Source organism: Mobula hypostoma, chromosome 4, assembly GCF_963921235.1.
Source record: "Mobula hypostoma chromosome 4, sMobHyp1.1, whole genome shotgun sequence".
Classification (NCBI taxonomy): domain Eukaryota; kingdom Metazoa; phylum Chordata; class Chondrichthyes; order Myliobatiformes; family Myliobatidae; genus Mobula; species Mobula hypostoma.
The window spans coordinates 183,904,534-183,930,309 of record NC_086100.1 but is presented as its reverse complement, the minus strand read 5'-3'; the positions used below and the strand labels follow the sequence as shown (position 1 = coordinate 183,930,309).

At 41.7% G+C, this 25,776-nt stretch overlaps 1 long non-coding RNA gene across 1 annotated transcript in view; it reads left to right on the top strand.

The window, feature by feature from the left end:
* LOC134344994 (uncharacterized) overlaps window positions 1-21,169 on the top strand; it is a 235,715-nt gene extending 214,546 nt beyond the window's left edge. The window contains exon 3 of the long non-coding RNA XR_010017586.1: window positions 21,069-21,169. This is a non-coding gene — a long non-coding RNA (uncharacterized LOC134344994). The remainder of the gene's footprint in view (window positions 1-21,068) is intronic.
* The last annotated feature ends 4,607 nt before the right edge of the window (window positions 21,170-25,776 follow it).

Sequence of the window (25,776 nt, the reverse complement as noted above, 5' to 3'; positions counted from 1 at the left end):
TTTGAGAGGTTTAGACAGGATAAATACAATCAGGCTTTTTCCACTGAGGTTGGGTGGGATTACAAGTTGAGGTCATGTATTAAGGGTGAAAGGTGAAAAGTTTTAAGCGAACAAGAAGGGAAATTAGAGGGTCATGAGAGTGTGAAATGAGCTGCCAGTGCAAGTGGTGCACCTGAGTTTGATTTCATTCTGTAAGAGAAGTTTGTATAGTACATGAATAGCAGGGGTCAGGAGGGCTGTGGTCCTGGAGCGGGTTGGTGGGAGTAGGCAGTTTAAATGGGTTGGCATGGATTAGATAAGCCGAAGAACCCGTTTATGTTGTGCACTTTTCTATGTCTCAAGCAACCTAGCCACCCACTGTGTATTTCCAGAACATTCTGTTTTGATTTTAGATCTCCAGCAGTGCTATACCACTTGGATATATTTATTTCTTGCTAATTATATCAATGCAAGATATTGATGTAGAAATTCATCAGGAAATTGAGAGCAATAATAAGAATTACTGTCATCTGTATTTCAACTCTACTTGGATGGTATATTTAATTTAGCAACACAGAGCTCTCCACAGAGCCATACCTTTGACTCAGCCGATTTGTCAATGAAATTCCCTCTGTCTTAAGACACAAGAGATTCTGCAGGTACTGGAAACACATAGAAAACTCTGGAGGAGCTCAGATGGTCAGGCAGCACCTGTGGAAGGAAATGAAATGTGGACGATTCAGGCTGAGATCTTTTATCAAACTGAAAAGCAAGGGGCGAGAAGCCAGAGCAAGAAGTGGGGGGAGGGGGAAGAAAAGATCATGGATGAGTCTTTGAGGGCTGTTCTTCTGGAAAGAATCATGGACTTCATTGGCCGAATGGCCATTTGCCTCAGGTGAGCCTCAGTGAGGGAATAAAAACGCAGGAAGCAGACATGACTGCAAAGCAGCTCTTGAATGGAGATGAAACAACTACCCAGAACGACAACATCTGCAAACCTGGCTCAATAAAACTGGCTTCCTGCCGACATTTCCTTCACAGTTATCTGATGAATTCTTCAGCACCAGGAAGAGGACTCATCTCTGACTCCAGCCCAGTTAAGTTAAGGTGAAGGATAATCCAAAGGGAATTCAACTCAATAAATACTACTGCCCTACAAAAATAAAATTATAAATCTTAAACTTCATTATTCCAATCAACCCTTAAATCTTAGAAAGATGCTGGAGAAACTCAGCAGGTCAGGCAGCATCTATGGAGGGAAATAAAAAGTCAAGATTCAGGTTGAAACGTTTCATGTAATGCTAAGGCTTTATAAGGCATTGGTCTGATTGCACTTGAAGTATTGTGAGCAGTTTTAGGCCCCATATCTGAAAAGATATGCTGGCATTGGGAAGAGTGCAGGGGAGGTTCATGAGAATGATTCCAGGAAAGAAAGGGTTAATGTATAGGGTGCATTTGATGGCTTTGGGCCTGTACTTGCTAGAGTTCCAAAGAATGGGGTGGAGGTGATGTCATTGAATTGTTTTGTATATTGGAAGGCCTAGATAGAGTGGATGTGGAGAGGGTTTTTCCTGTAATGGGGGGGGGTCTAGGACCAGACGTCCCAGCCTCAGAATAGAGGAATGTCCCTTTAGACCAGAGATGTGGAAGAATTTCTTTAGCTAAAGGCTGTTGAATCTGTGGAATTCATTTCCACAGACGGCTGTGGAGGCCAGGTCACTTGGTACATTTAAAGCAGAAGTTGATAGGTTCTTGATCAGCAAGAGTGTTAATGGTTAAGGAGAGAAGGCAGGAGAATGGTGTCTTGTGGGATAAGAAAAAAACAATCAACTGTAATGGAATGGTAGAGCGGATGCAATGGGCCAAATGGCCTAATTCGGTTCCTATGTCTTAAGATCTTATGGTCTTCATCAGGACTGGAAAGGAAGGGAGGAAGTGAGAGAGAAGCCAGAATAAGGTATTGCAGGAAGCAGGAGGATGGGTCACAAACTGGCAGGTGGTAGGTGAGCCTCAATGAGGGAAAAGACATGTAGGTGGTGTAGGGTGGGACAAAAGAAAATGATATGGAGATCTAGGAGGTGAACAGTGGACGATCTCCTCAGATTACTTCTTCTTCAGCCCTTTGCCTCTTCTAATACGTGCTGGCCTTGCTGCTAACATCCATCTGTGAATGAATATTCATACACCTTTTCCTCACTGCCAACAGTTCTGTGGGTAATCATTGATTCTGAAGGAAAGCAGTCACCAAACATCCTAAAGTGAATGGTCCTTTAATGAAGGCAATAATGAGTGGTTGCCATGTGTGTTTAAAGGAGTGTTTTGCATTATATCTGCTGTGAATGCTAGAGCACCTGTAGCATTATAATTGTCAGTTAACCAGAGACCTACAAGCACAAGGCTGCAGATATCTGAAAAGAAAATTAAATCAAGCAGAGTAGAAATTAAGTCTGCATTCTCTGAACCTATAGCACAAATCTCTTAGATCATTGCTAATCTGCCCCTCAACTCCATTTACCTGTTGTTGCCCTCTGTTCCTTCTTGAAGCAACTTTCTAGCTCGCGTAAATGGCATACACAGTGCAGTAATGTCTGTAAGCCCATTAAGCCTTTTGTGCGTCTGATCAAAGAGATGTGCAGATCAGAGCTCAGTGCTTAATTCAATAGAATGCATTTGGTAGCTTTTGAAGCAATGTGGTAAGCTGAGGCTCCAGGTGACCTATGGAAATGTGCATTGCTCTGCTGACGATCGATGCCCGTGTAGCTTTTCTTGACAGATGCAAATGTTGCTCTTTGTGGTACTTACAAGCTGTCAGGAGAGCAGAGCAGGAACTCGAAGCACTGGAGACAGAGACATCTGGCTCGAATCTTCTATTGTGTCTGCTTTATCCCAACGGGGTAATGACATCCTCTCTCATTAGCAAGCATTGATTTCGAGCGTAGGCTTCCTCCTGTATCGATAATGCAGATCTGCCCTTCTTACTAAGGGCTAAACAAAATGAAGTATGCTGTGAGGGGGATTAGACCAATGCACCAACTCTCTAATTATATGCCTGGGTCTCAAGGCACAGAGCATTAACCTCTGCTGGACCTCCTCCATCTCCTGCTAGTGTTTGTGTGTTGCACCAACCATTTCTGATCTCACTAACAAGGGCTGCAGTTTTACTGCATGAATTTTAAATGTCAACCGAAAATTATGCTGGGAGACAGAGTCTGGAATCTCTAAAGGCAAGCAACATAAATGAGCCTAACATTTATATCCAGATTTCAAGCTTGTCACGGTATTTGCCTTAACAGATCGCAGTTGAAGAAAATTCGTCACAATTTGCTGGAATACGGATTTTGAAGCCCTTCAAGTACTGAAATTTACATAGAAAGCATCAGTTTAACAAAGCAACCAAAATGCCACTCAGATACTACCCTGCTCCCACTCACTAATGTGAATTATTTTGCATTTAGTTGCTGCACATTTGTATCTTGAATCACATTTTGGGTTCCAGCATCTCATTCCAGGGATGAGCTTAGAGCTCAGCCCACGGAATGCTGAGGAAATGGTTCCAGAGATTAAACTTGTTAATGTGAATTATGAACGCCAGTGGCTCCAGCTACAAGCCCTGTGGAAAACCATTAACTACCCTTCCAGGTTTTATGAGGCATTGGTCAGACTGTACTTGGAGTATTGTGAGCAGTTCGGGCCCCTTAACGAAAGAAAGGACGGCTGCTGGCATTGGAGAGGGTCCAGAGGACAATTGGAGTTAACACATGAGGAATATTTGATGGCTTTGAGCTGGTACTCCCTCAAGTTTAGAAGAATGAGGGGGCATTTTCATTGAAATCTATCAAATATCAAAAGGGCTAAGTAGAGTGGATGATAAGAGGATGTTTTCTATATTGGGAGAGTCTAGTATGAGAAAGCACAGCATCAGAATACAAGGGTGCCCCTTTAAGACCGTGATGAGGAGGAATTTCTTTAGCCAGAGGGTGGTGAATCTGTGGAACTCATTGCCACAGATGGCTGAGTATACTTAAAGCAGAGATTGAGAGGTTCTTACTTCATATGGATGTCAAATGTTACAGGAGGAAGGCAGGAGGATAGGGTTGAGAGAGATAATAAATCAGCCATGATGGAATAGTGGAGCAGAATCAGAGGGCTGGGCTGAATGGCCTAATTCTGCTCCTATGTCATATGGTCTATGGTCTTATTCTTAAAGACAGCTAGCAATCCAGTTAGTTAAACATCCCCTAACACTGCTCTCTCTGCCCTTAGCCATTCAGCTAAGGGTACAGTCTCGGAGAACCAAAAGGAGAAATTTGCTTGATTGTATTTTATCGTGCGGCTCCAAGTGTCAGTATTTAAAGGCGAGGGATGAACTCACTCCACCCGCAGTGACGCGGGTTGCTCAGATTCCTCCAGCGTTTTGTGTGTTGCCTCAGATTTCCTACCTCTGCAGTTTTTTAAAAAATGTCTCCATTTGTTAGTGAGTCTAGAGGAATTTTATGGATGTGCCCTGGGGCAATTTCTTCCTTTACCTGAACTGGAACTGGAGCAGTCCTTGAAATGGAGGGTTATGAGGAAAGATAGAGCATTTTGGGCCCTATACCCTGTGGAGCTTAGAAAAATGAGAGGAGGATTTTAGTAGAACTCTGAAGAAGCTTGTCAGATGCTATGAGGATATTTCCCCGGTGAGAAATCTAGAACTAGAGGTCATAATCTCAGCATATATATTCCCTTACTCGGTCCTGAGATAGAACAGATTTCTTCCAGAGTCATGAATATATGAAATTCTGTACTCAGAAACCCAGAGGTTGAATTATTCAAGACTCAGAGATACCGCTTTACGGATTATAGAGGAATTGGAGGTTATGGGGGATAGGATGGAAGTGGATTTGAGATCAAGGTCAGGGCAGCGATTTGTTTTCTGTTAAACAGCAAAGGCATGAGTACTCAAATGGCTCACTCTTGCTTCTATTTATGTCCTTATAGAACATAGAACATAGAAATCTACAGCACACTACAGGCCCTTCAGCCCACAATGATGTGCCAACCATGTAACCTACTCTAGAAACTGCCTAGAATTTCACTACCGCATGTAAACTAATCCATCGTTCCTGCCACCAGATTCTGCCGCCCAAATTTCACCACCAGCACATCCTCTCCAGTAGCTGAACTATTCCGGTGCACAAGGACTGAAGGACATCGATTTCCTGCCCCTGATAATTGCACAGGTGTCTTACTGCACTCATTGAGAAACTTCAGAATTTGTATGTTCACCTGAATACATAAATAAGTTATAGCACCAGGGAACTTGGTTCAATTCTGCCTTCAGGTGCTGTTTACGTACAATCTGCATGTTCCTCCCTCATCTTAAAAAATGCCGGAAAGTGAACTGGTTGCATGGTGGCATAGTAGTTAGTGCACGCTTTACAGTGCCCGCCGTCACTGGTCGGGTTTCAATTCCCGCCCCTGTCGGTGAGGAGCTTGTTGTCCACGTGACCACGTGGGTCTTTTCCAGGTGTCCTGGTTTTCTTCCTAAACTCCAAAGACATACTATGGTGGCTATGTTGGCACCAGAAGCATGGCAACATCTGCCGGCTTCCCCTGGCACATCTCAAACGATGGTGCAAGCGGCGCATTTCACTGTAGGTTTTGATGTTTCGATGTACACGTCACAAATAGAGCTAACCTTCTCTCTTCTGTCTGCCTTACTGTAAGTCAGCTCCCGTACTGGTGAGAGTCGAAGTGCAGCCAATGGGCATGTGAGAAAGGATAAGTCATAGTCTCCCAGGGAAATAGAGAGAGTGCCAATGGGACTGTGGGTGCTGTCCTGCTGGGAGCCAACGCAGACTTGATAGTCCAAGTGGCCATTTTCTGTGGCATGGTAAATAAACACACAGGAAGCATACATAGCTGAAAAGCAGCTCTTGAATGCAGATGAAACAACCATCCAAGACTCTTGTCATCTGCGAACCTGGCTCCCTACTGCCTCAATAAATGTGGCCTCCTGGCGAGCAACTCTTTCATGGTTATCCAATGGATTCTCCGATACCAATAAGAGAAGGAGTCGGCCCAGCTGATTTAAGGGGAAGGATAATCCAGAGGGAAATGAACTCAATCAATCCTACCACCTCACAAGAATGAAAATCATAATTTTTTAAATTTCTTATTCCAATCAAGCCTTGTATCATAGCAAATGATTCTTTTCCCGTAATTCATGTGTTTCCCAGTGTTTCATTGCCCCTGCTGTTTCTGGTCATCACCCTTGTTAAAAGTGTTCTTCCTTATTCATCCATTCCCTTTGTTCTCTGCATTCACAATCACAGGTTCTCTCTAAGTGCCAGCACTGAGTCCTTGTTTTATTGACTTCCCACCTCATTCAACTAGTTATTGAAAATCTTGCTGTGTGTCAGATTTCAGACTCACAGTGACATATCCCTTCTCTCTTTGATGTTAAAAAAAACACTAACGTGAGTGTAAAATCAGCTTTGCATTCACACTGATATTTAGAACGTAGAACAATATAGCACAGGAACAGGCCCTTCAGCCCACAATGCCCACATCCTTCCATTTTCCTCACACGAATGTGCCTATTGAAACGTCTCTTAAAAGTTCCTAATGTATCTGCCTCTACCATCACCCCAGGCAGCACATTCCAAGCATCCACCACTCTCTGTGTAAAACTCCTTGCCCTCACATCTCCTTTGAAATTACCTCCTCTCACCATAAATTCATGCTTTGTGGAATTGGATATTTCAATCCTAGGAAAAAAGATACTGTCATATGTCTCTCATAATCTTATAAATCTCTATCAGATCTCCTTGCAGCCTCCGCCTCTCCAGAGAAAACAACTCGAGTTTATCCAACCTCTCATGATAGCACATGCCCTCTAAACCAGGCAAGCCGGCAAACCTCTTCTGCATCCTCTCCAAAGCCTCAACATTCTTCCTATAACGGGGCAATCAGAAATGTATGCAATGCTCCAGATGTGGCATAACTAGAGTTACGAAGCTGCAGAATAAATTCCTAATGTTTGAACTTAGTGCCTTGTCTAATAAAGGCAAGCATGCTATATGCCTTCTTAACCTGTATGGTCACGTTACAAATATGGACCTCATTACTTCTGACCACATTACCCTAATAACCATATATCTTTCAACTCAAGCGAGCAACAATCATCTTCTAACCTTTGGTATTTCAGATCTCGTCATTTATCAGAATTATTGGCTCCATTATCTCCACTGGGCACCCACACCTCAGAGTCACGGGGACATGGGACAAAGAAGCGGGCCATTGAGTCAGGCAGTATCAGGTGCTGGCTCCACTTGCTTCCATTGGCTGCCCACGCTAAACCGGCATTGTGGATCAGATGTAGTCCTGACGAAGGGTCTCGGCCTGAAACGTCGACTGCACCTCTTCCTAGAGATGCTGCCTGGCCTGCTGCCTTCACCAGCAACTTTTATGTGTGTTGTGGATCAGATCTGGTTAGGTTTCCAAGTGGAGTTTTCAAAAATTTCACCCGTGTCCAATGAATGTGACTTAAGCAGATCTCGGCTCCATGATGCTTTTGCATGAGAATAGCCACAGGACTGGAACATTGTGGACCTGCCAGACTGCCATCATTCTCCCACTTATTTACCTGAGGCTAAGCTGCCCCATATCCCAATACAGTACAACTCAGATTCTCCAGCAGACTAAGGACTTTGCTGGTACAAGACTGGCAAACGTGTCTGCTCTACTGGATGTTAATTCTCCAAAACACTTTAACTCACTTTTTAAAAGATGAATCGGCAAGCTTTAGAGCAGAGGTTTCCAGCCTTTTATGGAGCCATGGAGCCTTACCTTTAACTGAGTGGTCCATGGACCTTCAGTTAGAAACCCTGTTTGAGATGGATATGGGTCAAACACAGTCAAATGGATCTAGCTTAGGTAGGCATGTTTGTCAGCATGGATGAGTTGGGATGAAGGTCCTGTTTCTATAGTTTGTAAATGTATGCTGACTATCAATCACCCAATTACATTATCCATCCTATATTAATCCCATCTTTTACTCTTCCTGCAATCCCATTAATTCCCAGATTTTACCACTCTATACACTGAGGACAATTTGATGATGATCAGGCCTCTGTTGGTCAGGATCGACAGTGGATGTTGTGTCCTAGCTGTCTAGATACACAAGCCAGGGCAGTACGATATGGAGAGCAAGTAGCTGCCCATGTAGCCAGCTCCCACTCTCCATGCATCTGATGAACCTAAAGGAATGGCAGAGGCTGATATAGTTTGGCACCAGCAGCATCGTAGGAGTCGCTAGTCAGTGTTGAACTCAATGTAGGATTGCCTTAAGGACTCCAGCTCCAGGTTTTTCCCTCTGGGCTTACTCTCGAAGCCTTCCTCATGAGTGGCTATAGCTTCAAGGCAGTGAAGGTTTAAGATCAGAGATTTCCTAGATGAGCTGTCAACCACGGCTGATGAGCCCCTTCTGCCTGAAGCACCTTTGCTCCTTCTCCTGTCAGTAGAAACGTTCCACTGGATGTAGTAGCTAAGCCAGACGTGAAGGCAAAGTGCTGGACTTGGTTGACAGATGCTATTTGAGTCGTACGCCATTCGGAGCAGTTAATAATTAGAAGGAGCTTATCTCCACTACCAACCCTGGCTATAACAATTTATGGTGTCCAATCAACCTACTGGTCTAAAGGTCTCCTTTGGGATGTAGCAGGAAATCCATGTACCTGCAAGAAGAGGGAAGGTCCAAACTCCATACAAGTAGAATCTAAGATCAGGATTGGATCAGGCGGTCAGAGCACTATCAGGTCCGCACTGTACCACCCTTCTGATTTGTTCACCCGATGTTTTGTTGCATACTGCACATGTTCCCAACCTTTTTTTATGCCATGGAGCATTACCATGAACCGAGGGATCTGTGAGCCCCAGGTTGGGAACCCCTGGCACAGTGGTACCCAGACACTTGGACACTTGGCCAGGGACATATGTTCAACTATCACCACACCAGCTGAAAAAAATAAATCAAAATCACTATTTATCAGAAAATCCACCTGGTGTACTAATACCTGTTAAGGAAGAAAACCTGTATGGCCTAGGCAAAATATTACCCACCAGTACCCTCTGGATTAGCTTGGTAAAGAGCTAAATTCAAGTGAAGCTAGGAATGAGAATTAAATATTGGCCTTGTCTGCTATAAGTGCATCCCATCAACAAATAAAGAGAAAAAGTCATTCACCTCTTTAGCTTTGACCGACTGTAATGACCAAAGCATCCATAATACGTGGAGTATAAGAACAGGAAGTCATAAACACAAGCGATTCTGTAGAGGCTGTGAATCTAGAGCACCATGCACAAAATTCTGGAGAAATTAAGCAGGTCAGGCAGAATCTATTGAGATGAATAAACAGTTGATATTTCGGGCTCTTCATCAAGAATAGAAAGTTTTGGTACAACTTTTAAAAGCAGTAATAAACGTCAAAGTCAAAGTTACATTTATTATGAAAACAACTATGTAAATATTACTTTAGGTTCAGGGCACTGAGGAGTGAGCAATAGAACAAAGGGATCTGGGAACACAGATCCATAATTCCTTGAAAGTAGTGTTAAAGGTAGATAGTGTTGAAAAGTGAGCTTTTGCCAATTTGGCCATCATAAATCAGATTATTGAGTACAAGAGTTGGGATGTTATGTTACGTATAAGACTCTGGCAATATTGAGGTCAAATTTGGAGAATAGTGGGCAGTCCTGGACACCTATCTACAGGAAAGATATCAAGAAGACTGAAAAGCACAGAGAAAGTTTACAAGGATGTTGCTGAGACTTCAGGATCTGAGATACAATCAAAGGTTGGATAGGTTAGCACTTTTTGTCCTACAGCATAGGAGAATGAGGGGTGATTTCATGGCCATTTACAGAATTGTGAAGGGGATAGATAAGGTAAATGGATTTTTCCACTGAGATTGGGTGAGACTCGAGCTAGAGATCATAGGTTATGGGTGAAAGGTGAAATACTTAAGGAAACGTGAGTGAGAAATTCTTCACTCAGAGGGTGGTGTGGATGTGGAATGAGCTGCCAGCGGATATAGGTTTGATTTCAACATTTAAGACTTTAGATTGGTACCTGGATGGGAGGGGTATGGAGAGCTATGATCCAGGTCTGAGTCAATGAGACTTGGCAGAGTAACAGTTTACATGGACTAGATGGGCCGAAGGATCTGTTTCTGTGTTGTCGCACTCAATAATTCTCTGACTCTTTGACTCTAAAAAATGTCTATTTTAGTATAAAATGATTAAAGTGGCCATTGAGTTGTAAAACTATAGGGATTACAGTTGTGCCCATGATGGAGGTAGGGATTCTCACAGCATTTGGATGAGAACATGAACCTCCAAGGCTTGCAAGGCTACAGACCAAATGCCAGTAAATGGGAACTAGTATAGACGTGCTTTTACTGGTCAGCTTAGGTATACTGTACAAAAGTCTTAGGCACATATGTATAGCTAGGGTGCCTAAGAATTTTGCAGAGTTCTGTATTTGTCAACATGAAGTGAAGACCAAGCTTGTAGATCTAGCGGGAGCAAAGTATGTTGGGAATGGTGAGGATGGAATGCCATGGGAGGGGTATGGGACAGGTGGCACAAAATTGCTGTGGGTACAGACACACCCAGCCCTGAAACACCAGGTAAGGTAATTTGATGCCAAACAATTGGTTTATTGATCGTTACAGAATGTCTCTCTGGCACCTCCCGCTCCCTCCCTCCTATCTTCCTCTTTTCCCAACCATGATTCCCCTTCGCATTCTCAGTCCACAATAGAGACTCATATCAGAATCAGGTTTATCAGCACTCGCATACTGCATGAAATTATAATTTTTTTTTGCGGCAGCAGCATAGGGCATTACATAAAATTACTGCAGTACTGTGCACAAGTCTTAGGTACCCTAGGTATATATATATGTGGCAAAGACTTTTGCACAGTATTGTTTTGAGGTACACAACGCTTCATCACACTGATAAAAAATATTGTGGCTTGAATAAAACATTCCTTTTCATCACTGGATTCCATTTACTTCATCTTTCAATTTTCTTCATCTCTCTGGTTGCTGAGTCACTGAACTTTCCTTCCTTTCTTTTCCTTCTAATCCCACATGCTCTCCTTTCTGAAGCTCATCACAATGAGACCCCACTGTCCCCACTGACAGGTCAGCGAGCCTACATTTGATTAATGTGGTCAATTGCTAACTTCTCAAACAGAACAGTAAAAGCTCAAAGCTATTAAACACGAATAATCATAAAGTGTCTAATCATTTACAATGATATTGGATGTGACTAGATTGGAAAGCAGTGAATCTATTTTGTGTCTGTATTAAAAGCAAACGAGGGCTTAATTAGAGAATAAATTGAGCATAGACTTCCTGAAAAACGGAGCTAAACGGAGGAAATTGTTTTCCTGCATTGACATTAAGTAGGCTTGTTTAGTCGAGTGGTTCAGCATTGTTATTAGTTAAAAATTAGAGTCGTTGAATCATGTAGCAGAGAAACAGGCCCTTCATCCCATCAAGCCTCTGCCAGCAGGTAAGAACGTAAGTAGATCCTGGACTTGGATGCTGAAAAGAAGCTTTCGTGAATCTCGTTTTTATTCTAGCCACATTTTCACTAACCGCCCCCAGATTCTGCCACTCACTCACAAATTCCAGGCAATTTTGTAGTGGCCCATTAACTTGTCAATCACTAGGACTTCCTGAGGGAAACAGAAGGACGAGCAAACTCCACACAGACAGTATGGGAGGTCAGAGCTAAAACCCAAATCACTGGAGCCATGAGAAAGCAGCTCTACTATGAAGCACCACTGTACAACTTAGTGGTGAACGTGACAGTACGGGCTTGTGACAGGAAACTACCCAGTTCACTGATATCTTTTAGGGAAGAGAACAGGCCAGGATGGTCTACATGCGAAGCCACGCCCTAATCAGTGTAGCTAGTTCTTAACTGCTAGTCATCTCAATACTAAAAGTGGTGTACAACTAAACAGAGGAAATGTATATTCCACCAGAAGGGAGGCACAGTCAAAACACTCACGACCATGGACAATTAAACAAAATCTCTCAAAAGATAATTGACAGGTCAGCTTTTTTGAACTACTCTCCTAAACTCTGGAATTCAATACTGAAAACTGGAAGGTGTGCAGGCTCTGTAAGACACAATACAAAGGAGCAGGATTAGGCCATTCAGCCCATCAAGTCTGCTCTGTCAATCCGTCATGGCTGATCCCAAATTCCCCTCAACCCCATACACCTGCCTTCTCATCATTACCGTTGATGCCCTGACCAATCAGGAAACTATTGATTTTCGCTTTAAATAGACCCACAGTCTTCGCCTCCACAGCTGTCTGTGGCAGAGCATTCCACAGATTCACTACTCTCTGACTAAAAAAATTCCTCCATACCTCTGTTCTAAAGGGCACCCCTCAGTTTTGAGGCTGTGCCCTCTAGTTCTGGACACCCTCACCATAGGAAACATCCTCTCCACATCCACTCTATCTGGTCTTTTTAACATTTGGTAGGTTTCAATGAGATCCACCCAGCATTCTTCTAAATTCCAGAGAGTATCGGCCCAATGCTGACAAATGCTCCTCATACATTAACCCCCTCATTCCTGGAATCATCCTCGTGAACCTGCTTTGGACTGTCCAATGACAACACATCTTTTCTGAGATGTTGGGCTCAAAACTGTTGACAATACTCCAGGTGCAGCCTGACCAGTGTCTTATAAAGCCTCAGTATTATCTCCTTGTTTTTATATTCTATTTCCCTTGATATAAATGCCAACATTGGATTTGTCTTCTTAACTATAGACTCAACCTGTACTTCTGGGAGTCTTGAATAAGGACTCCCAAGTCCCTTTTGCATCTCTGATGTTTGAACCTTCTCCATATTTATATAATAGTCTGCATTATTATTCTGTTTACAGTAGCAGAATGGATTATCATACATTTCCCAACACTGTATTCCATCTGCCACTTTTTTGCCCATTCTTCCAATTTGTTGAAGTCCTGCTACAATCACGTTGCTTCCTCAGCACTACCTACCCCTCCATCTATCTTCATATCATCTGCAAACTTTGCACAAAGCCATTAATTCCATTATCTAAATCATTGACAGGCACTGTGAATAGTAGTGGTTCCAATACTGGCCCCTGAGGAACACCACTAGTCATCAGCAGCCAACCAGAAAAGCCCCCTTTATTCCCATTCACTGCCTCCTGCCTGTCAGCCATTCCTCTCTCCATGCCAGTATCTTTCCTGTAACACCATAGGATTTTATCTTGTTAAGCAGCCTCATGTGTGGCACTTATCAAATGTCTTCTGAAAATCCAAGTAAATGATATCCACCGCCTCTCCTTTGTCTGCCCTGCTTGTTACTTCCTCAAATCGATAGATTCTGGCATTGTACCAGATGACTGGAAAATTGCAAGTGTTGCTCTGCTATTTAAGAAGGGTGGGAGGCAGCAGAAAGGAAACTATAGACCTGTTAGCCTGACATCAGTGATTGGGAAGTTGTTGGAATTAATCGTTAGGGATGAGATTACAGAATACCTGGAGGCACATGACAGGATAGGCCAAAGCCAGCATGGTTTCCTGAAAGGAAAATCCTGCCTGACTAACATACTGCAATTCTTTGAGGAAATTACAAGCAGGGTAGACAAAGGAGATTCAGCAGACATGGTGTACTTGGATTTTCAGAAGGCCTTTGACAAGGTGCCGCACATGAGGCTGCTTAGCAAGATAAGAGCTATTGGAATTACAGGGAAGTTATTAGCGTGGGCTGGTCAGCAGAAAACAGAGAGTGGGAATAAAGGGCTCCTATTCTCAGTGGCTGCCGGTTACCTGTGGAGTTCCACAGGGGTCGGTTTTGGGATTGCTGCTTTTTACAATGTGTGTCAATGATTTGGACTACAGTATTAATGGATTTGTGGCTAAATTTGATGACGATACAAAGATAGGTGGTGGAGCCTGTAGTGTTGAGGAAACAGAGAGCCTGCAGAGAGAGACTTAGACAGTTCAGGGGAATGGGCAAAGAAGTGGTAAATGAAACGCAATGTTGGAAAGTGTATGGTCATGCACTTTGGTGGAAAAGTAAACAGGCAGACTATTATTTAGATGGGGAGAGAATTCAAAATGCAGAGATGCAAAGGGACTTAGGAGTCCTTGTGCAGGATACCCTAAAGGTTAACCTGCAGGTTCTGTCCGTAGTGAAGAAGGCGAATGCAATGTTGGCATTCATTTCTGGAGGTATAGAATATAAGAGCAGGGATGTGATGTTGAGGCTCTATAAGGCAGGTGTGAGACCACACTTGGAGTATTGTGTGCAGTTTTGGGTTCCTTATTTTAAAAAGGATATACTGACATTGGAGAGGGTTCAGAGAAGATTCATGAGAATGATTCCAGGAATGAAAGGGTTACTGTATGAAGAATGTCTGGTAGCTCTTGGGCTGTATTCCCTGGAGTTCAGGAGAATTGCGGGGGGCATCTCATAGAAACATTCTGAATGTTAAAAGGCATGAACAGATTAGATATGGCAAAGTGATTTCCCATGGTAGGGGATCCTAGGACAAGAGGGCATGACTTCAGGATTGAAGGACGTCCCTTTAGCACTGAGATACGGAGAAATTACTTTAGTCAGAGGGTGGTAAATCTGTGTAATTTGTTGCCACGAGTGACTATGGAGGCCAAGTCACTGGGTGTGTTTCAGGCAGAGATAAATAGGTTTCTGATTAGCCAGGGCATCAAACGGTATGGGGTGAAAGCAGGGGAGTGGGGATAACTGGAAGAATTGGATCAGCTCATGATTGAATGGTGGGGAAGACTCGATGGGCTGAATGGCCTACTTCTGCTCCTATATCTTATGGTCTTATGGAATAACTCTAACAGATTTGTCAGGCAAGATTTCCCTTTACAGAAACCATTCTGACTTTGACTTATTTTATCATTTGTCTTGAAGTACCCTGAAACCTCTTCCTTAAAATGGACTCCAAAACTTTCCCAACCACTGAGGTTAGGCTAACTGGACTATAATTTCTTTTTTTTTTTTTTTTGCCTTTCTTCCTTCCTTCTTAAAGAGTGGAGTGACATTTTCAGTTTTCCAGTCCTCCGGAACCATGCCAGAATCAAGTGATTCTTGAAAGATCATAACCAATCCATCTCCTATCTCTTAGCAACCTCTTTCAGAACTCTTGGATGTAATCCATCTGGTCCAGGTGACTTATCCACTTTAAGACTTTTCAGTTTGCCTTGCATTTTTTTCCTTTGTAATGGCACTCACTCCTGCTCCCTGACACTCTTGGACCTCTTCCACAGTTTCTTCCACAGTGAAGACTGATGCAAAGTACTCATTATGTTAATCTGCCATTTCTTTGTTCCCCATTACTACCCGACCAGCATCAATTTTCCAGTGGTCCAATATCAATTCTCATTTCCCTTTCATGCTTTATATAACTGAAAACACTTCTAGTATTCTGCTTTATATTATTAGCTAGCTTGCCCTCACAATTGATCTCTTCCCTTCTTCTGGAGTTTTTAGTTGCTGTTTGTTGGATTTAAAAAATTTCTCTATCATCCAACTTCTCACTCACTTTTGCTATCTTATATGCCCTTTCCTTGGCTTTTATGCAGTTCTTAACTTCCCTTGTCTGCCATGGTTGTCTGTGTCTGCCATTTGAGAATTTCTTCTTCTGTGGGACATAGCTATCTTGTGCTTTGTCAACTATTCTCAGAAACTTCAGCCACCTCTGTTCTGCCATTATCCCCGCCAGTATCCTCCTCCAATCCACCTGGGCAGACTCCTCTCTTGTGCCTCTGTAATTCCCTTTATTCCATTGCGATACTAATACATGTGACTTATGCTTTTTCCTCTCAAATTGCAATATAAATTCAATCATATTATGATCATTACCTCCAAAGGGTTCCTTTACCTTAAACTGCCTTATAAGATTACACTGCACCCAATTTGAGATAGCCTTTCCTTAAGCAGGCTCAAGCACAAGCTGCTCTAAAAAGCCATCTCGTAGGAATTCAACAAATTCCCTCTCTTGCAATCTGACACCAACCTGATTTTCTCAATCCCCTTTCATATTGAAATCCCCCATTACAATTGTGACATTACCCTTATTACATGCCTTTTCCAGATCCCTTTGCAATCCCAACCCCACAGCTTGGCTACTTTTTGGAGGCCTATATATGATTCCCATAATTATTTTTTTTATCCTTGCAGTTTCTGAACTCCACCCACAAGGGTCTGACATTCTCTGATCCTCTGTCATCTCTTTCTAAAGATGTAATTCCATCTCTAATCAACAAAGCCACACCGCCTATGCCTTCCTGCCTGTCCTTTTGAATCAAAGTATATCCTTTGATATTAAGTTCTCAGCTAAGACCTTCTTTCAGCCACAGTTCAGTGATGCCCACAAATACCATACTGACCAATCTCTAATTGCACCACGAGTTCATTCACTTTATTCCGAATGCTATGTGCATTTGAATACAGCACCTTCAGTCCTGCACTCAGTTGACACCTTTAACCATCACCCCCTAATGTATTTATTTAACTTTGTTTTTAATGTCTATTATTTTCATGTTTATTTTTATCTTCTTTTATTTTTATGCATCCACTTTTATCCCATTGTAAAGCACTTTGAATTACACCATCTATATGAACCGTGCTCAATAAATAATAATAATAATTATTATTATTATTCATTTTACTTTTTCTTAGCTCAAGCTGGTAAAACCTGAGGTGCAGGTATAGCCAAGCACACTCATTTCTCAATTACTAGGAACTTCCGGACTATTCAAGTGATGTTTAGTACCTGTATTGTGGCTTTCTGAAGATTAACATACAAACGTTTGTAGATATTGCTCTGTAGTCCTAATCGTTTAATGCTATTTTAGTGCCTTTGGGATGACCCCAGTTGTAGATATTACTATTGGGACAATGTATTCCCTGTTCATGTTCCAAAGTCTTTCAATTTCCTCTTTCAATTCAGCGTATTTCTGACGTTTTTCACTTATTGATTTCTGTATGTTGTGTGAGTTTGGAATGGCTATATCTATTAAGTTGTTCTTGCTTGTTTATCCTGTATTATTATATCCAAATGATTATTATGGATTGTCCTATCTGTAATAACAGATTGATCTTAATATAATTTGTGGGATTCTGACTCTAAAACTAGATCAGGCTTGTATTTATAGTAAGGTATGTCTTCTTTCATGAGTTTGTATTTTAAAGCAAGGTTTTGGTGAATGATGTTTGCCACCTGATTGTGGCTGTGTAAATAATCAGATTGAAATAAACTGCTGCAGGATCCTGTAATGTGTTGGATTATTTCTGGTTTCTCTTGGCATTTTCTACATTTATCATTGTGAATGAGTGGGTCTTCTATTACCTATTTTTGAATTTTTTTGTGTTAACCTGTATTGCCACAAGGACCCCTTCTGTTTCTAGGAAGAGGTCTCCAATGCTGAGCCAGGTGTCAACATCTAGTCTGCTCACATCATGAGGATCTCTTCCATGGAGGGTCATGCTCTTCCATTGGTTAACTTCTTCTTCAATAGTGATAATTTCATCATTTCTCTGGGTTGTGCTCTCAGATTTTGCAGTGCTGAATCCTGTTTTTGTAGACGAAAATATGTTTTCCTTGACTTCATAAGCTACAAATAAATAGACAAAGAATAACAATATTTTTTTATTTTTATTTTTCTCAGCTCAAACTGATAAACCTGTGATCTGGACATAGCCAAGCATGATCATTTATCAATTGTGAGGAACTTTTGGACTATTTCAGTGATGTTTAGTATTGTGGCTTCCTGAAGATTTACATATATATTGCTGTGTAGGGCTAATTATTTAATGCTATTGTGTAGTGACTTTGGGATGATACCAGTTGTAGATATTGCTATCAGGACAATCAGGACCTTGTTCATGTTCCAAAAACTTTCAATTTCAAGGAATGCAAGTTATGTCCAGTGAGTTAGAGTGAGAGGTGTAGGACGACATAACGAACAGAGTAGGTGATAAGTACCTGTCAAAAAAGAAATAAAAGTGTTCTCATAGTTTAATGCAGAGAAAATGTTTCCACATGCAGGAAGATCCCAACTAAAGGCCATTAGTCATGAAGAAATCTAAAAACTGAATTCTGGAGAAGTATCTTAACCCAAAGACTGATGACAATATTGAACTTTAGACTGAAACCGATGATATGGATTCACTAAAGATCAGATTGAACAGGTATACTGTAGGAGGAATAAGGGAATCAAGGAATTTCGAAGAACAATGGTTCTCATTGAAATCTACTGAATATTGAAAGCCCTAGATAGAGTGAATATACAGAGAAAGTTTCTAACCATAGGAGAGTCAAGGGACCAGAGGGCACAACCTCCGAATGCAAGGACATCCATTTAGAATAGTATCACTAAATAAATAGATATACAGATAGATAGATAAACATACTAATGAACAGATAAATCAATGGAAAGAGTAATGAGGAGAAATTTCTTTAACCAGTGGGTGATGAGTCTGTAGAATTTATTTTCAAAGATGGCTGTGAGGCTGTATTGGGTATATTTAAAGTGGAGGTTATTAGGTTCTTGATTATTAACGGTTGATCAAAGGTTTGAAAGGTTACAGGGAGAACACAGAAGAATGGAATTTGGAGGGATAATAAATCTGCTATGATGGAATGGTGGACCAGACTTGATGACCTGAATTACCTAATTCTGCTCCTATGTCTTATGGTCTTATTACCTTTCTGCTATGATTAGAAGTTGTAGATTTCTGCAATGTTTTCACCTATAAAATAATCTTACTTGAATTTCAATTTGGAATTCAAAGACAGGGTCTTGGATAATCTTATATTTCTGATAACAAAACTGGAAGATAATTGGACCCTAGCTGGTGTTGCAAACTGGAGGGGGGGGGGCTCTAATTTTATGTGGCCACTGTGGTGATATCACGTGCAATCATGTGCCAGTACATGATTGAACAGAGCACTGAGCATGTGTGTGATTGCCAGAATGTTCCAGCACGTAGCTGGGTTAAGACGCGTTTGTTTATTACTGTAAATAAAAGTTCTCTAATTCTTCCAGAATATGATTCTTTACTGTTAACCCATGGTATGTTTAAACAGAAGTAACATAACACGGTGTCAGAAGAGGTTCTGGAAGAATAATATGGGAGAATCGAGAATTGAAGATAGTCGAGAAAAAAGAGAAGAAAAAAGTTCAAACTGTAAACGGTAAAATGGAAGGTTTTTACAACCCCAACCAAAACTTCAGCTGATTGGCAATGTAGCAGAGAATTGGAGGATATTCAAGCAACAGTTTGAGCTGTACTTATCAGTGATCGATTATGAAGAAAAATCAGAAATAACCAAAGCTGGACTTTTGCTCCATGTAATTGGGAATGACGCAGTAGAGGTATATAATAATTTTGTCTTTGAAGATGGAGATAATTTCAATTTAAAGTTGATAATGGACAGATTCGAAGTATTTTGTATACTCAGCATAATTTAACGTATGAGCGATATAAATTCTTCACATGTGCGCAGATAGCCGCTGATACAATTGATCAGTATGTTACTGAGTTAAGAAAGTGTAGTAGAACATGCGAGTTTGGATTGCTCATGGACTCTCTCATTAAAGATAAACTTGTTTGTGGCATTCAAGATAATGCTCTGAGAGAAAGGCTGTTGTGAGAGCAAGATTTAAGTTTTGAAAAAGTTTTGGTGATTTGCAAAGCTTCTGAGACCATGACGTTGGAGGCTGAAGAGGTTTTTGTCGAAAATTGCAATGTAAACGCTGTAGAAAGCGCAAATACATCAAGAAATTTAATAATACGTCAATGAAACCAACAGAGAGCAAGACAGCATTAGAAAGAAAAAAATCATGAGATCGCTGTTCGTGGGAACATTGTCCAAATCAGTGTCCCGCATTGGGCAAAATTTGCAATGGCTGCGGTAAGATTAATCATATTTCATGCTGTTGAAAAGTAGAAAGAAGGAAAATAAAATGAAACAAGTAAATGCTGTGCTTGAAGATGAACGTGAGGAATTTTATATAGATGTGCTTTGTGAAAATAAACAAAGTAAGAATGACTGGACTATTCCATTGCAAGTGAATCAAAGCAATTTTCTGTTTAAACTTGAGACAGGAGCGCAAGTAAATGTTCTTGCAGAATCTGAGTTTAATGCTTTAAAGCCAAGACCAAAGTTACATCAGACAAATATAAAAGTGACTGGGTATTCAGGTGCAGACACTCCAGTTAAAGGAACATGCGTGGTAAAGGTATCACACAAAAATATTGTGCATACGCTTTCATTTGTGGTCATGCCAAAAAATGTACAGTCAATTCTGGGTTCATCTCCCTGTGAAAGACTTAGTTTGCTAAAAGGAATTTTTGTCTTGGATAGTAACACAGAGCTGGAGCGACAGAATGTTTCATTACAGTGGGCAGAAGGTGACATAACTTGACTGCAGGTCCAGCAGGAGGCAAATGCTGACATGGAGAATATAAAAGCAGTAGCTGCAGTGTCGGAGATGACCAAATAGGAGGCAATTGATGATATGAAAAAGTAATGGCAGGAGGAGGTTGCTAATGAAAGAGACACTGAGAGAATATGAGATTCAGGTTCATCACTGTCTCGAGCAAGAACGCTCACAGTGGGCACAGTATAAGGAAGAAGTGAAAGCACAAGTGAAGGCATTGAGAAGTATTATTGAAATGATGACGTCTCAGCATAAAAAAAAGATTACACAGTTAATGAATGAATTAGATGAAGGAAAGAAAATTCGTATTTCATTACAAATGGAAGTGGAACGTGAATTGACTGATCTAAGGAGACGTTTGTCTGAAGGACAAGGAGACAAAGTGAGGATACAAGATAAAAGGAACAAATGGACACAGACCAGATCATACATGGTCCAAACAGAGGGGGGAATGGTGTTAAGAAAGAATCACAAAGGTTTTAAGAAAGAGCCAACTTCAGAGTTTCAGTTATCTGATATAGATGTGTTTTGATTAACATTGTTAATTGTTTTTCTTTTTAAGGAAAGGAAGATGTGGTGATATCACGTGCAATGATGTGCCAGTACATGATTGGACAGAGCACTGAGCATGTCCGGGATTGCCAGAATGTCCCAGCACGTGGCTGGGTTAAGACACATTTGTTTATTACTGTAAATAAAAGTTCTCTAATTCTTCCAGAATATGATTCTTTACTGTTAACCCACGGTACGTTTAAACAGAAGTAACATAACAGCCACTAATAAATACAACAGAAGAAATTAGGAACAGCCTCTTTCACCAGAGAGATGAGAAGATTGATTTAATTTCCATATGGAGTGATGGAAGTGAATTACCTTTTAGTGGAAGCTGGAGATGGTCATATGGGATAAAAAGTAGTACAAATTATTTTAATAGAGTGAAGCAGTAAGGGGTGAGCTGGGGATCACTTAGAGCATCGACACTAGCAAAAACGATTTGGCCTGTTTCCCAAATGTTCATTTTCGCTAATTCCCTGAAATTCTACATGGATAAGCTTCCTGATTCCATCAAAATTAATTTAAGGTCTGTGCTTCTCAATTATCTCTGTGCATCTAATTGATTGTTATGAGGAACTTTGCTTATATTCCCTTTTGAATTTTGAAGAATGTATTAACTTTGTTGCTACGGTAATAGCCTTCCCCAGGAACATGGTTAAACAGGAAGAGTTCTCCAAGGGGAGATACTTCTAAAATTTCCCATAAGTATAGCTTTTAAAAGGGATTTATTCCATCTGGCTGAGTGATCTACTTTCCTTTAAGGTGCCTGGAAAACCAAAGCTCTTGACTGGATGGTCCTAGTTAGAAATAAGTGTTTAATGCTATTAGGTACTTGGTGTTCTTGGTCACTTTATTAGTTTCACCTGTACATCTGCTCATTAATGCAAATATCTCATCAGCTAATCATGCGGCATGACTCAATACATAAAAGACATGGTCAAGTGGTTAAGTTATTGTTCAGACTGAACATCAGAATGGTGAAAAACTGGGATCTAAGCAACTTTGACTGTGATGCCAGACATGGTGGTTTGAGTATCTCAGAAACTGCTGATCTCTCGGGACCTTCTCGCACAAAATTTCCTAGAGTTTGCAGTTCTGTGGGCAAAAATGGCACGTTAATGACAGAGGTCAGAAGAGAACGGCCAGACTGGCTCAAGCTGACTGGAAAGGCGACAGTAACTAATAATCACGCGTTAAAGCAGTTGTGTGCAGAACAGCACCTCTGAATGCACAACACGTTCAATCTTGAAGGGTGCAATTTATGCTGTACCCCAGGTGCTGCAGGATACTACACTTGAGATGTCATGTGTCAGATAAATCAGATTCATGTTTAAGTTCATTTATTCATCATATGCATATCAAAACTTGCAGTGAAATGTGTCGTTTGTGTTAGCAACCAATACAGGCGAAGGATGTGAGCAGAATAAAAGGAGGTCCCTTTAGAATAGAGATGAGGAGGAATTGCATTAGTCAGAGGGTGGCGAATCTGTGGAAGTCGTTGCCACTGACGGCTGTGGAGGACAACTCATTGGGTATGTTTAAAGTGGAGTTTGATAGGTTCTTGATTAGTAAGGGCGACAAAAGTTCCGGAGAGAAGTCATGAGGATGGGGTTGAGAGGGATAGAGTATCAGCCATGATGGAATTGCAGAGTAGACTCAATGGACTTACTGGTCTAATTCTGTCCCTATGTCTTGTGGTCTTACGTGGTGGGGGCAGGCCACAGGTGTCACCACATCTTCTGGTGCCAGCACAGCATGTCCAAAATATTCATCGGAACACCCTCAACAAAACAAAAACAACTACAGCTAAATCCATTTTCTCCCCTCCCCCCACCCCCACTCACACTCACACACATAGACATACATTACCATCAACTTCAGGCCAGGACACCTCTTGGTCTCTAACCCCAGGTCAGGCTGTCTCTGGGCCTCCAATCCCAGGACAAACCTCCTCTGGGTCTCCAGCCTCCAGTCCCCACCCCAGACATGTAGACTCTGACTTCCAGACACCATCTTTAACAATAATGCTATTTGCCATATCAGATAGATGGAACCGCCCCAGTACCATAAACAAGAGAAAATCTGAAGACACTGGAAATCCGAGCAACACACACAAAATGCTGAGGAACTCAGCAGGCCGGGCAGCATCTATGGAAAAGAGTAAATAGGCGGTGCTTCTGGCCAAGGAAGGGTCTTGGCCCGAAATGTTGACTGTTTACTCTTTTTCATAGATGCTGCCCGGCCTGCTGAGTTCCTCCAGCATTTTGTGTGTGTTGCCATCAATACCATGACCAGAGAAGGGCAAGCACTTATCCTTTGTGCACCAGTATGTTGTAAACATGAGAGGCTCTTAGATAGGCACATGAAAGTGCAGGAAATGAGAGGAGCTGAGCATTATGTCAAGAGAAAGGTTTAATCTAATTGGGCATTTGGTTGCTAATTTAATTAGCTTGATACAACATTGTAGGCCAACAGTTCTGTTAGTGTGGTGTTCTTTGTTCTATCTTCTTAATCAATCACATTTCATTGAGTGACCTTGACCTTGTGAATATACTCACATGGCTGTTACTGAACTCTTAGGCAATGTGTTGCTTGTAAAAGGCTTCATTAAGGATATAAAAATCACCGTATAAAACATAGAACATAGAACTATATAGCACAGTACAGGCCCTTTGGCCCACAATGTCGTGCCGACCCATTAACCTACCCTAAGATCAATCTAACCCTTCCCTCGCAAATAGTCCTCAAATTTTCTATCATCCATGTGCTAACGGTAAGAGTCCCTTAAATGTCCCTAATGTATCTGCCTCTACCACCACCCCTGGCAGCCTGTTATACATACCCACCACTCTCTCTGTAAAACACTTACCACTGACATCCCCCCCCCCCACCCCGATGCTTCCTGCAAGCTCCTTAAAGTTATGCTCCTTTGTACTAGCCATTTCTGCCCTGTCCACTCTAACTATGCCTCTTATCATTTTGTACACCTCTATCAAGTCACTTCTCCTCCTCCTTCACTCCAAAGAGGAAAGCCCTAGCTCGATCAATCTACCTTCATAAGACATGCTCTCAAAGCCAGGGGTGGTGGTAGAAGCAGATACTTTAGGGATATTAAGATAGGCACATGGATGTCAGAAAAATTGAGGTATATAGGGAGGGAATGGTTAGGTTGATCTTAGAGTTGGTTGAAGGGTTGACACAACATTTTGGGCCAAAGCATCTGTTCTGTGCTATACTGTTCTATGTTCTATCCCTATCCAAGGCTATGGTACAGGGCAGGGAGTTGTGGTTACTGTCTGAAATGCTCACCCATATAAATGTTGTTTAAAGACAGCTTTATCACAAATCAGACCGAAGACAATGTCCTCTAATAGACAATCCTATCCCATAACTGGGCATTGGCTGTTCAATTACATTCCAGGATCCTAGGGTCCATATTCAACTGGGGATGTGCTTTCTTTATCAGTTCCACCTGAAGAACTCCACTATCATATTTTGCATTTGTTTACCTGGGATCACTTCACTCTTCTGAAAGCTTCCTACTTTACATTGTCTATTGGAAATCATTTTACTTTACAAATCGATCCTTAATGGACTATATTGTCCCTAACAGAATTTTTCACTGATCTTAGTGTTTCGGAATATAATGTTGAAAGTGCTTAGAATGTAAAGTTCTCCTGTGCAGAACATGCTTTCTAAAGAAAATGTACTTTGTCTCTTTGAGCTGATTTCAAGAAAACATCAGCAAAAAATATGCAATGTATACATACTGTACCAGCAACAAAAAAGGCAAAAACTTTAATGCACAGGGGAAAAATAACATTGCAAAATTGCACTCACAGTTTCTGCAATGATTCCTACTAAATCTACTGCCTTGCCCCTCTCTTTACTTGTCCACCCAGAAGGGGGAGAGACCAACTGAAGCTGACATCGGGGCATCAGTTAAGAGGGATGCGTGCGGTGACATTAGCTAGTGGGGTGGGGATATGTCTCTACCAAAGGAAGTGTAAGGCTTTGCTTCCCTCTGCTAGCCTGCAAGTCACCCCTGGGCAGGGTGTAGCACTGGCTTAGCCCCCCTCCCACCCCAATCAGTGCCACGTGAAGCCTTGGGAGCAGGTGATGGTGGTCACATGAGCAATTGGCACATATCACAAGTCCTGGTTATGCAACCACTGACACCAGGCAGACATTCTCTGAAGAGTATTGGTAATGACTGGGGTTACCTGTCTTGTAAAGACACTGTCCAGAAGAAGGCAATGACAAACTAGTTCTGTAGAAAAATCTGCCAAGAACAATAATGGTCATTCAACCATACATAGATACTCATGAGTACAAGCAAACGGGAAAGCGTTACTCTGGGGCCTAGGTGCAAAGCACATTACCAACAGTCACACACAGCCTAAAGCACACATAGCATATAGAAGATAGCAAGCACATGTAAGATATCGGTAAAATACAGCCACACAAAAAGTCCATGAATGTTGCAGAAATCTGCAGTAGACCACAATACAGCTTGTCTTCTGCCAAGTGAACTCCATCCAGCTGGGATGCCGTGCCACACCACCTCTGGTGGATGCGCCAGCTTTGATGCCCTGTAAACAAGCGACTCCGTGGCGTGAGGCCGAGTCCTCGCTACAACCAAGACAACGCAGCCCCCCTGCCGTCTTCTCCGGCTCCCCGCCAATAAATCAGTGAATCCGACTTGCAGCATTCCA